The following is a 9,148-nucleotide window of genomic DNA, read 5'->3' as shown; positions in this document are numbered from 1 at the left end:
TCACCTGGGCCCTGGCTGCTGTGTGAGGGGTAGTTCATCTCCTGAAAGGGAATCAGCGATCTTTCCTTGTCTTGTTGTTATATTCTGGTTGTCCTCAGTTCTCGCTGCCATCTGTGGTTGTGTCCTGGGTATGCCAGAGAGGGTAAAAATTGGCAGATTCCTGAATGTGCACCCCCATGCCTACCCAGAGGCTGTCTGCTAGAACCTAGTGGCACTGGGTTGAGTTCTCTTTGATCAACTTCTAAGAACAAACTATTCTCATAGTTACCAAAGCACAAACTGTATATATGGTCATCCTTGACTTCTAACTCAGGCCCTTGCTTTACTGGAATTCTTCAAGGGATGGTTCCTCATTTTCTAATACTCACAGCATAGCACCCTAAGTTTTTTGAGTTTGTATGCCTATGTGGTGTGCATACAGGTATGGATGTTCATATGTGCATTAGCACACATTTGGATGGGCACATGTATATGCTTGGAGGCTGGAAGTTGACATCAGATGTCTTCCTCGATTGCTTTTCCACCTTATTTTGTTGAGACAAGATCACACACTGAACTCAAGACTCAGCTAGACAGTAAGTCTCATGGATCTTCTTGTCTCTTCCTCCCCAGTACTGGTACTAAAGGTGTGGTGGTTTGATTCAGGTGTTCCCCATAAACTTAGGTGTTTTAAATGCTAGGTTCCCAACTGATGGAGATTTGGAAATTAACGCCTCCTGGAGGTAGTGTATTATTAGGAGCAGGCTTATCGGTGTTATAGCCAGTGTCTGGTACACTCTCCTGTTCCTGTTATCTACCTGATACTGGCCAGGGGATGATGTCCACCCTCTGCTCAGGCTCTCATTTTCCCTGCCATCATGGAGCTTCCCCTAGAGCCTGTGAGCCAAAATATACCTCTTTTTTCCTACAAGCTGCTCTTGGTTGGGTGATTTCTACCAGCAATGCAAACCTGACTGCAACAATGGGTATGTGCCTATGAGCCCAGCTTTTATTTGGGTTCCAGAGGGTCTGAGCTCAGGTCCTCATGCTTGTGTGGCAAGCATTTTACCCACAAACCATCTCTTGAGCTCTCTAAAATTTTTTTCTAGAAGCTTTTTCCAGTGGTTCTGTGATTTTGGACCACAGGATTGGGACTATTCCATTGTGTTTTATCTGTATTTCTCAAAGTCCTTGTAAGACATTATAGGAAGTCTTGGGAGCTGGAGAGATGGCTTACTGGTTAAGGCATTTGCCTGAAAAGCCAAATGACCCAGGTTTAATTCTCCAGGACCCACATAAGCCAGATGTATAAGGTGGCTCATGCTTCTGGAGTTTGTTTGCAGCAGCTAGAGGCATCATCAGTTACAGGGAAATGCCAATCCAAACCACCTGCGAGCATGGTAGACTGTTGGTAGGAATGTGAGGTGGCACAGGCAACAGTCTGGCAGACCCTGCTGTGCACATCCTAGCCTCACATCTATACAGCACAATCCAAGGAGAACCAGAGAACATGGTTCCTGTATTTGTCAGCTTCTTACTGGGACAAAATGCCTAAAACTCAGTTTATGGGACAAAGGGTTGACTTCATCTTATAGTTCCAGGTTACAGTCCATCAAGACATGGTGGCAGACGCCTGAAGGAGATCCAAGTGTGGATGCAGAGAGAGATGGATGCTGGTGCTGAGCCAACTTTCTCCTCTATACAGCCGAGAGCCCTGCCCATGGTAAAGATGGGTCTTCCCACCTCAACTACCCCAATCAAGGGGATCGTGCACAGGTGACTCTAGGTCCTGGCAAGCTGACAATCAACATAACGGCTCCTTTCTCGGGGTTTAGAAAAAGTCCTAATTCCTAGAAAAGACTGGCTGGTCTGCTTCAGCACGTGTCCCTCCCAGGCATCCCCTGTGGCAGAAGCTGAAGCCATGTGTGGCCCTGGCTGGGCTTGTGTTACTCACCAGGTGGTGGAGGCCAGGCCTCCTGAACCACAAAGAACTAGGGTGGGAGCGTTTTCTAAAAGAAATATGCGTATGAACCAAAATGACAAATGTCAAGATTCTGAACTTAATGTCAGGAACATCCGGGTATGATGTTCAATGCCTTTAATCCCAGCAGGAGGCTGAGATAGGAGGTAGCAGAATCGCTATGAGTTCAAGACCAGCCTGGGACTACAGAGTGATTTCCAGATCAGCCTACGCTTCAGTGAGACCCTACCTCAAAAAAACAACAAACAGCAATAAAGAATGTTAGGAATGTTTTGGTCTTTTCTTTTTTTCTTTTAATCTACCAGAAAAAGTGACCCAAGGAAGTTACCTTAAGAGAGCCAATGTTCTTATTTGAGTAGAGTAGAAACAAAGGGATTGACTTGAGGAGGAAAGAAATCTATCAAAAGAATATTATAAAGTCAGCAGAATTGCCAAGCAGTCCAAAGGATCAGGCTCAGAAAGCAAATGGGGAAATCAGCACCAACATGGGAACCAGGTTATAAAGTCAGATCCTGTCTGCATGTCCTCACTGACTTCCATGCCACTCTGTGTCTGGAAGTCATGTGGCTCAGTTGCCACACCCCCTAGAAAGAAGTCTTCCTGGGTGGCCATGATGTTCCACTACAAAGGGGGGTTCTACTCCTAAAGAATGGGAAGAGATGGAATTGGGCTAGGTTGATAACATATCCTATGTGGCCTGCCACTCTCCTTGATGAAGTTTGCCATCTATTGTCTTTACATTCCTAACAGTTTAATATTTGTCCTGAATTTTTCTTTTTTGTGTTTTTTGTTTTATCAGTTAGGGTTTCATTCTAGTGCAAGCTTACTTGGAATTCATTATGTAATCTCAGGGTGGCCTCAAACTCATGGTGATCCTTCTGCCTACTGAGTGCTGGGATTAAAGGCATGTGCTACCACACCTGGCTCTGAATTCTTCATTTTTATAATATTTAATTATTATCAAATGTTGGATTAAAATAACCTGAGAAAAGTTTGGTAGGCTTTATTGCTTGGCAATAATTTTTTTTATTTTAAATTACTTATAAATATGATATTCTTTGGGAATCCCTTTCACTCTCACAAATGTCTCAGGTTAGATCATAAATTACAACAAGATCCTAGCAATGGGATAAAGTAGCACTATCAGCCAGTTACCTCCTCAGGTACTGTCTGTGAACACCTGCATACCCAAGAAAGATACCCATAAAACCCCACTGAGCTTCATGCCACCTAACCCCAGGCTCTCTGGGTGCCATGATGCCTTCTCCCTTAGATTCAGATGTGCCCCCTCACAGTCTGGCAAATGCAAAACTAAAAAACAAGTTAGGGCTGGAGAGAGGGATTAGCAGTTAAGGTGCTTGCCTATAAAGCATAAGGACCCAGGTTTTATTTCCCAGTACCCACGTAAGCCAGTGTAAAAGGTGGTGTATATGTCTGGAGTTTGTTTGCAAAGGCTAGAGGCCCTGGCATGCCCATTCTCTCTCTCTCTCTCCCTCTCCCTCTCCCTCTCTCTCTCTCTCTCTCTCTCTCTCTCTCTCTCTCTCTCTCTCTCTCTCTCTCTCTCCCCCCCCTCTCTCTCCACCCTCCCTCTCTCCACCCTACAATAAATAAAAACAAATTATATATATGTTATCTGCTCCCAGCATGCCCAAGACGTGATGTTGGAGGTGAGTTAGAGGACTGCCGTATCCATGGGGAAGGGCTAGAAGCCTCTCTGTCTGAGAGGTGATGTTTCCTCAGTGGCATCCTCTGGCTCTGCCTTCTGAAAGAGGTGCTCCTGCCCATTGTCCCCAGTGCAGCTGCTTTCACCACTGTAACACTGCTATTCTTTTCTAGTCATTACTGCCCATGGTGACATCTCAGGTGAGTACTGTAGAGAGTCAAACAGGCAATAAGGGAGGTATATAAGGCAGGGTTGGCCAAACAGTTCAGCCTCTTGCAGGTCCCAGGTGACATGGCAATAGAGCTGACCACATGTCCAAGGAGGTTGCTAGGACAAAGGCAATGTGACCCTGGGCTGAGCGCTAAATGGCAAATAGTTTGAGCTTTGAGCTAGGTATGATTGAGAGCCGGAAAGACACCAACAAAACGGACATTTAAAACAGGAACCTTACTGGGTGTGGTGCTCTATGGTAGCACATACCTTGGCTGAGGTAGGAGGATCATGATTAGTTTGAGCCCAGCTTGGTGTTACAGAATGAGTTCCAGGTCAGCATGGGCTAAAGTGAGACCCTGCTTCAAAAGAACAAACAACATAGCCAGGCGTGATGGCACAGACCTTTAATCCCAGTACTGGGGAGGCAGAGGTAGGATGATCGCCATGAGTTCGAGGCCACCCTGAAATACAGAGTGAATTCCAGGTCAGCCTGGGCTACAGTGAGACCCTACCTTGAAAAAAAAAACCAAACAAACAAACAACAGGTTTGATTTCCCAGAACCCATGTAAGCCAGATGCACAGGGTGGCACATATGTCTGGAGTTTGTTTGCAATGGCTGGAGGCCCTGGTCTACTCATTCTTTCTTTCTTTGTCTCTCTCTCTCTCATAAATAAATAAAAATTAAAGTAAGTTTTAAAAAAGAACAAACAACACAAAACATAAAGAAAAAAAAAAACAGGAGCCATCAGAAGCAGAAACTAGCATGAGACCCTGAGATGGACCAGAGCAGCAATCTCTGAACAAGCAAGGACTTCCCCGGATCTCTAACACCATGAGGTCACCTTGGTGCAAACCTGCATTATCTATAGACACTGAGCTAGCCCAGAAAATTATAGAATCACACCCAGTGGCCAAAAATTTCATTTTTGCCTAGTAGGTTGGGAAACTTGTAAGAACCATCAGGTGCGAGTTATGTTCAGTTTATGCATGAGCCTGGAGTAAGAGAATTTGCAAACACATTTTTTTTAATTATTTATTTATTTATTTGAGAGCGACAGACACAGAGAGAAAGACAGATAGAGGGAGAGAGAGAGAATGGGCGCGCCAGGGCTTCCAGCCTCTGCAAACAAACTCCAGACTCGTGCGCCCCCTTGTGCATCTAGCTAACGTGGGACCTGGGGAACTGAGCCTTGAACCGGGGTCCTTAGGCTTCACAGGCAAGCACTCAACCGCTAAGCCATCTCTCCAGCCCACATTTTTTATTTATTTATTTGACAGAGAAAGAGGGGGAGAGAGAGAGAGAATGGGCACACCAGGGCCTCCAGCCACTGCAAACGAACTCCAGATGCAAGCGCCCCCTAGTGCATCTGGCTAACTTGGGTCCTGGGAAATCTAACCTGGGTCCTTTGGCTTTGCAGGCAAACACCTTAACCACTAAGCCATCTCTCCAGCCCTTTTTTTTTAAATTACCTATTTATTTGATAGAGAAAAAGAGAGAGAATGCAACCACATTTTAAGCAAAAGCTACTGAGCTTACCAGCATTGGACTTTAATTTGCAGTGAATTTTTAAGAATGCAAACAGCGTGGTAGTGTTTTCTGGAGTCAGTTTCATCACTATGTCATGTCAAAGACACTTCCTAGCAGCAAAGGAAATGGGAAATTACAAGAAATTAAAATCTTGAATGCACAAAAACTACTTCTACACAGTAGGTGTGTGTGTGTGTGTGCTCTACATATTGACTTATACTTGTGGAGAACTGGGTCTTGGGAGAGAGAGTAGGATGGCTTGAGAGACTCTAGAAACAGAGCAGTGAGTGCCCTTGGAGGACAAGCCAGCTCTTGGTTCCTTGTTGCTGAAACTGTTGGTGGATTCACACCCATTTCACATCCTGTGTCTCAGGGAGGTTGCCTGCCACTGTGGTGCCCTGTTCATGAGCATTGCCCTCTGATGTGATTGCTTTGCTCGCGGTGTCTTTTCATGGCTCTTCCTGGGAATGTGCTCAGCACTTGTCAAGCCTGTGTACAAAGTGCTGAAGAGCGAGCCCAGGGCTGACTCTCTGAACAGTGAAGGTTGGGAGGATGTAGGTAAAAACGTTCCTCTCTCTGCTGTTGGACCCTTCTGGGGCATGTCGCACCTTGCCACATAGGTCCCCAGTGTGATTTTCCACTGTGAAAACTGCTCACTGCTCTTCTCTTAGCATCTCTCCCTTGCCTGCCTCACTTCTCCACTCCTGCTTTGTGCTTCCTGAGCTAACCTCTGGAATCAAATCCAACCCAGAGGCATGACTTAGAATCTGGAGCACTCAGCTCAGGGCAGTCAGGAATGTAAGGTGGCAGGACTGGCCAGCCCTAGCAAGGGCCAAACTATAGAAAGGACTAGAAACCTCTAAGTTATATGTCCACATAGCTCTTTGTTCTCTGAAGTTTATGATGTGTTCCAGACCACGATGGGAGTGTGTGATTGAGAAAACAGGGAGAGAACTCTACTTAGGTGTGAGTTGGAGCCCTAAGGACTGCACAGTCTGACTAGAGTCCCAAGAATCAAGATGTGAGAATGTCAAAAGTCACTCTCTCCAGCCCTGCCTGACCAGCAAATGTTCTACTTTGGACTAAGTCTTAGAGGTTAGGAGTTTAACCTTAATGAGGAAGATGTGATCCAGAATTTCTGCTCATCCTAACTCATTATTTTCCTTGTTCTAAAACAAGTTTCTTTCCTATGCTACAGTGGAAGTGAAATTTATGCACAATGAGGTTGAGAGCAATTAAGTCTAGAAGTTGGCAGAAACGTCTAAAATGAATACACACACACACATACACACACACACACTTCTAGATTCAAAGTGTTGCTTTTGTGATGAACACACATGTAGCCCACTGTTTCTATTTTCCTTGGTACCATGTCACAGCAGTGAGGCACCCACTGGGAGCCTTGCAGGCTGTGCCTTCCTCTAAGATGGCTCGTGGTGACACTGGTACACTAGCTCACCTGCTGCAGCTGTCACAATGAGCCGAAAGGAAAGTGTAACTGACCAGCTGGTTGTTCGCCTATTTTACATAATTATTCACCTCAAGCATTTTTAAGCCATACCTTTCTGCTGGCTTCAGTTCTCTCAATTCTTTGATCTATTTTCCCATTGATGTATTTTCCATTTTATAGCACTAACAAATTAAATGTAGATCAGTCCTTATAGCTTCTCTGAAGAATGGAACTCAAGGGAGTGCTTAATGATATAATCATGTTTTTCCTATGTCATTCATTGTGCAGTTACTGTTTGGGTGATGACGTGTCTAGCTCTATAGAAGTACTGTTTGTGGGATTTGGGGTTAGATGTAGAGTCCTAAGGGTGCAACAAGACTTGGTAACTTATTTGTGTAGAATGGCTAAGAACAATGTAATTAGGAACACTACAAAGCAAAGATTATAATGATCAAGAAGGAAAGTAGAAACTAGTCATGGGAAAGAAGTTACAAACTTGGAACTTCAGGGGAGATGCAGGTCTGAAGAAGTTAGTCAAGGGGCTGAGGAGATTGCTCAGTGGTTAAAGGCACAGGCTTGTAAAGCCTACCAGTCTGAACTGGCCCAAGTTCAATTGCCCGGTACCCATATAAAAGCAGACACACAAGGTGGCACTTGCATTTGGAGTTCACTTACAGTGACAAGAGCCCTGCTGTGCCCATCCTCTCCCGCCCCCCCTCTGTCTCTCTCCGCTCTCTATCTCTTTCTCTCTCCAAATAAATAAATAAATAAAAATTTTAAGAAAGAACTTAGTCAAAATGGCTTGGCATATATATATACCTGAGTTCAGATCCCCAGAATCCATGTGAAAAGGTGGAAGCTGTGGCAGGTGTTTGTAATCCCACACCTACAGGCAAAAATAGAGGCAGACAGGAGAATGTACTGGAAACTTGGAGGCCAGCTAGCCTGGCAAAACGAAGTGAACAATGTGAGACTCTGCCGCAAAGGAGGTGGAAGGCAGCGATGAATGCCCAAAAGTCTTTCTCTGACCTCCACGCTTGTGCAGGGGCACACACACCTGCACTCATACATATGAGCACACATACATGTGCACACATAAAAAAAAGAAGAGCAGGTGGGGGACAGGCGGTGCCTGCAGAGCCACGTGGTGAGGGCAGCAAGCCAGCACCACTCCCGGCCAGGCACGGGCACACAGTGCCACAGACCCGAGCCCCAGCGCAGAGCCCTTCCCCTCTCCAAAACCTTCATGACCCATGTAAACAAAGGCCCTTTCTGTGGCCTCTCCACCGAGGTCAAGAAAAAGACTACCTCCAAGTATGATCATGAGCCAGAGAAAGACATGAGCAACTGGACAGAAGAGATGCCAGGCGTGAGCGTTGGCACCAGCTTCCAGCTGGGTCTCTACGAGCTCATTAACAAGCTGCGGCCAGGCTTGGTGAAGAAGGCCGAGTCCTCACTGAACTGGCCTCAATTAGAGAACATTGGGAACTTTATTAAAGCTGCCCAGGCTTATGGCATGAAGCCACCTGACATATTTGAAGCAAATGCTCTTTTTAGAATGGTAACATGACCCAGGTTCAGACAACACTGGTGCCTCTAGCAGGTCTGGCCAAAACAAAAGATTCCATACAACCATTCACATTGGAGCCAAGTGAGGAAAAAAACAAACAAGACATTTTGATGAAAGAATATTAAAGGCTGGCCAAAGTGTAATTGGTTTGCAGATGAGATCTAACCAATGTGCCAGCCACGCAGGTATGCCACTTAGGGAACCAGGCGGTATCTTGATGATCCCAAAATGCAAACTGACAAACCTTTTGGCCAGACCACGATTAGTCTGCAGATGGGCACCAACAAAGGGGCCAGCCAGGCTGGGATGTTAGCCCCAGGCACCAGAAGAGATGTTGATGATTGGAAGCCAACATGACAGCCATCCCTGTGCAGATGGGTGCCAACAACGTAGCTTCCCAGAAAGGAATGAGTGTGTATGGGCTAGAGTGGCAAGTGTATGATTCCAAATACTGTGCCGCTCCCACAGAGCCCATCATTCACAGTGGAAGCCCAGGCACAGGGACAAGTGGGTCTGAAATCAGCAATAGCTGACCAGATAGAACATCCACATGGATATCAATGGCGAGTGCCCAGGTGTCTACTCCGGCAACTAAAGGATCGCTTGCTGGCCCCACTCAGAGGAGCTCAGTATGTAGGCCATTGTTTTTGGTTCATTTGTTTGTTTGTTTTTGTTTTTGTAGTTTTTCAAGGTACAGTCTCACTCTAGCCCGGGCTGACCTGGAATTCACTATCTAGTCTCAGGCTGGCCTCGAACTCACCTA

The 9,148-nt window shown here is 45.8% G+C and overlaps 1 pseudogene; it reads left to right on the top strand.

Annotated features, from left to right (window-relative positions):
• Positions 1 to 8,061: 8,061 nt before the first annotated feature.
• LOC101606990 lies at positions 8,062 to 8,918 on the top strand (annotated as a pseudogene).
• Positions 8,919 to 9,148: the final 230 nt, after the last annotated feature.

The sequence above is a fragment of the Jaculus jaculus genome, chromosome 11, assembly GCF_020740685.1.
Source record: "Jaculus jaculus isolate mJacJac1 chromosome 11, mJacJac1.mat.Y.cur, whole genome shotgun sequence".
Classification (NCBI taxonomy): Eukaryota; Metazoa; Chordata; class Mammalia; order Rodentia; family Dipodidae; genus Jaculus; species Jaculus jaculus.
The sequence above is the reverse complement of the archived record's forward strand: the minus strand, read 5'-3'. Positions and strand labels throughout refer to the sequence as shown.